Source organism: Neophocaena asiaeorientalis, unplaced genomic scaffold (assembly GCF_003031525.2).
Source record: "Neophocaena asiaeorientalis asiaeorientalis breed wild unplaced genomic scaffold, Neophocaena_asiaeorientalis_V1.1 scaffold503, whole genome shotgun sequence".
NCBI classification, from domain to species: Eukaryota; Metazoa; Chordata; class Mammalia; order Artiodactyla; family Phocoenidae; genus Neophocaena; species Neophocaena asiaeorientalis.
Genome location: NW_020173710.1, coordinates 1099988 through 1104273, shown reverse-complemented (window position 1 = coordinate 1104273; position 4286 = coordinate 1099988).

Genomic DNA, 4286 nt, shown 5'->3' with positions numbered 1-4286 from the left:
CCAGGTTAAAAAATGACATCATTTTTCATCTAGTTGAATGGGTCTTCCTAGTTGCTGGGTCATCCTCTTGAATATATCTCTGTTCCATCTGCCTTTTTTTCTGTCTCTACTGCCACCACCCTATTCTAGGCTGCATCATCACTTGTCTGCCTACTGCAGCCTTCTTACCAGTCTCCCTGCTTTTGCCTTTGCCCCCGGCCAACTCAGAGAAGTCATGGTGACTCTCAAACATACATTGCCTCTTATCACTCTTACGCTTAAAACCCCTCAATGGTATCCTTTGCACTCATCCTATAGTTCTATTTTTAGAATGCTTTGATACCAGAGTACCCAGGACATTTTTGATTTCTAACCCTCCAAATTTGAGCTCCTGTAAGAATGAAGTGCATAAGAGCTGTGTTGAGAAGTCAGCTCTGAAATTTTGACAGAAGAGGGCAGGGTTAGAATCTTCCCAGAGTCCCGCACACAAAATCTGGTTAGTGTAGTTTATGGCTAGTTTCATCCTTGATGTTAAGAAAATCTGTACAGATCCTTTAGATCTTTTCCTGGCTTCAAGCTCAATCTTGACCTCTCCTTGAAGCCCATTTAAGAGTTCACTTATCTGACTAAGAGGATAGTATATGTTGGTTTCTCTTCACTTAGAAAGTGTGTGTTTATTTCTGTATTTAAACACACACCCCACCCCACCATATATATGTGTTTTGGTGACTTGTCTAGACTATTCAGTGAGCCACAGGGGAATAGAAACCTTTCTCCTTATTCTGTTCCTTATTTCACTCTATGGAGTGAGTAAGGGGCTAAGCAGACCCTCTGTGGGCTCTCTATAAATACCGGTTCCATTCAATAATGGACCAGCTGAGTGTTTCAAAGAAATGCAAATTGAGCAGAGAGGTCAAAAAAGGTGTCCTAATACTTTTCAATTTGTTCTTTAATCAGAGTTAATGCAATCGAAGCCCTTTGGTTTCATATCTATTAGGCACACAGCAGGCTGGCAAATGCTTCCTGAGGGACTAGGCCTCAGCTGTGGTCTGGGTGCTCTTTGGTGTGTGTACATGTGTACACGCATGTCCACATCTGCCTGCACGATCTCTGTCTTGTTGAATTTCTATAAACATATAATTAAATTGGTCTTGTCAAACTGTTGGGGGACATGGTGGACAGAATTCTAAGATGACCTCCAAGATTCTTGCCCTCCAGTGTACACGCCCTGTACATTCCTTTCTCCTTTAAGTGTAGTCGAGACCTGTGGATGTGCTTGGTGACCAGTCTGATGATTAGGTTACTTTACATGACAACAGTGAAGAGATTCTGAAGATGTAATTGAAGTCCCTTCTGGAGGAGAGAGTTCTCCTGCTGACCACGATGAAACGAACAGCCCTGTTGTAAGCTGACTATGGAGAGGGGCAGTCTCTAGAGCCTGTAGATGCCCGGGGTGTCAGTCCTACAACCCTGAGGAATTGAATCCACAATCACCTGAATGAGCTTGAAAGAAGACTCTGAGCTCCACATGTGAACGTAGCCTGGCCGACGCCTTGATTGTAGCTTTGTGAGACTCTGAGCATCGCACCCAGCTCAGCTATGCCTGGACTCCTGACCCCCAGAAACTGAGGTAATACATGTGTGTAGTTTTAGGCCACTACCAGGTTTGTGGCAATTTGTTAGGCAGCAATTAACAGTAACTAATACGGAGGATATCCAGCTGGCATTTAAACTTTTACCGTTATATTAGTTTGTTAGAGCAGGCACAACAAAGTACCATGGACTGGATGGCTTAAACAACAATAAACAGTAAACAGAAATTTATTTTCTCACAGCTCTCACAGAGGCTATGTGTCCGAGATTGAGGTGTCAACAGGTTTGGTTTCCTCTGAGGCCTCTTTCCTTGGCTTGCAGATGGCCGCCTTCCCACTATGTCCTTACATGGTAGTGTGTATGCCCATGTGTGTCCGAATCTCCTCTTCTTATGAGGACAACAGTCATGTGTGATTAGGGCCCACTCAAAGACCTCAATTTAATTACCTGTTTAAATAATGTATCTCCAAATAACATTACATTCTGAGATACTAGGGGTTAAGATTTCAGCATATGAATTTTGAGGGGGGGCGGGTACAATTCAGCCCATAATAGCCATCATCATTTTCTGTATTCTCTTCACCACTAATATTTTGTTTTGACTTGTTTTCTTATTCCTTGAACCTCTGTTACATCTCCCCATTCTTTAGATTTTTATTGTACTATTGTATTCCAAATGCTTTTTCTAATTCTTCACATTTTGGGCTACAGGTTAACTTGTAACGTCCTTCACGATTAAATCCCTAGCTTCTAATGGCCAATCAGTCTGATATTAATGAAAACATTGCATTACATTTATATATTTTTTTTACAGGTTTACAAGGTAGTTTCACATGACGTTTTTTGTTTTGAAACCTACAACAATGCTGTGACGCAGATCAGGCCAATATCATTATTACCCCACTCTAAATTCAGGAAGAACACACTCAAGAGAGGTGATGGGGTTAACTTAATGTGACGTAGCTCATAAGTGTCTTCTGACTCCAAGTCAGAGTGTTCTGTCCACTAGATTAACTTTTCAAAGCATCCTAACCCAAATAGCAACTAATTCCTACCGAATAAGTCTATTTGTAATATATCTTATTCCTATCCCATTGTTCAGATGCAGATTCTATAACCGCCCCCATCCTTGCTATGTATCAGAAGGGTGAATAGTGTGAATTGGGGCTGCTAGGGCCACACCTGATTATCCCATTCTCCTGTTATTTCTGTTTGAGAACTTACTGTAAAACTACCCCACTTGAACCTTTTTATGGCAGGGATGAAGCAATGACTTGGATGTATATCAACTCAGTTGTATTTACTTATTTTTAACTTAACGTGCTAGATTTTTCATACACGCTGAAATCAATTGCTTTAAACACATCTCAATGAGACTGTAAACTCCTGTAACAGGTGCTTTCCACACCTAACAGGCATTTTGTGTGTAACACAGGTATATGATGACAATTATTGAATAAGCATAGTGGAGAAGCCAATGAATGCACGCCTGTTAACAAAGATGAATTGTGTTGAATCCACTGACAGGTAAAAGATAATAATGTAAATTACACGTGCACTTGGAGTTCTTTCTTACCTTTTTACCAGTTTGGTAAAGCCCAACAGTGTGGTGATAGCTTTAGTTCTTGCAAGTTTCTGAGTAACTGATTAATTTCAAAGTTACTTAAAATGCACTACTAGAATTTCAGTGTATGGAATTTGAAATACCAAGTCAACAATGTTGAGATCTCAGATGGCTGATCAGTTTACTGGTAGGCAAAGGGAGAAATATTAGGAAATATAAAGAACTACAGTCCCCACACTCACCCCATCACTTCCTTAAAAAAGAACAAAAAACAGTGAGTAAACTGGTTGCTAACAGCACGCTCCCATTATTTTTTCTAGGAGAAGTCTGGAATTATAAGCAGAAAAGGCAAAGGAAGAGGTGTAAAAAGGTGGCCCCAGGCTGTAACCGTCAAGAAGGCAAAGAACGAATAGAAGACCTGCAAAGGGGAAAAACAGGCTTGACTGGGGTTTTTGCTGGGGGCTTGGCTGACAGAACCGGGAGGAGAGAGTCAAGATTCTGACTCAGAATAGCAGTTCCACCAGTTTGGAAGCAGCGTTGCACAGCGGTTAAGAGCTTGGGCGCTGGAATCACACTGCTTGGGAAACTGGGTCCTGCTCTGCTCCTTACCAATTGTGTAACCTTGGGCAACTAGTTTGACCTTTACGCCTCAGTTTTGTCACTTGTGAAATGGAGATAATTCTACTGTGGACCTTGTGGAGTAGCTGTGAGAATTAAGTGAGAGAATAATTCAGCGCTGGGTTCTAAGCAGACGCTCGGTAAAATGCTGAAGTGCAGTATTTGTTATTCTTCCTCTTTCTTAATCGTCTGTACCTCCCGTAGGGAGGGCAGATATGAAGCGCTCGTCGCATCCGAAGGGTGATGAACAGTTGTGTGACAGCCTGGGTCAGGCTGATTTCGAGGTGCGCGCCCCACCGAGGGGAAGCGGCTTGAGAGCACACCTTGTGCCCGGGCCCCCTGTGACTAAGAGGGGCCGCGACAACTGCAGGCAGGAGCACCGGGGGGCCTCCTCTTGGCGGGCGCACTGTGTCCCTGGATACTTGACAGTTTTCACCTCTTCTGCACCCTGGGCACTAGAAGCCAAGTGTGCTCAAAGCCGAGCGTCCCGGTTTCGGAGGCGTGAGGGCCACTGGGCGGTCACCCCGCCTCC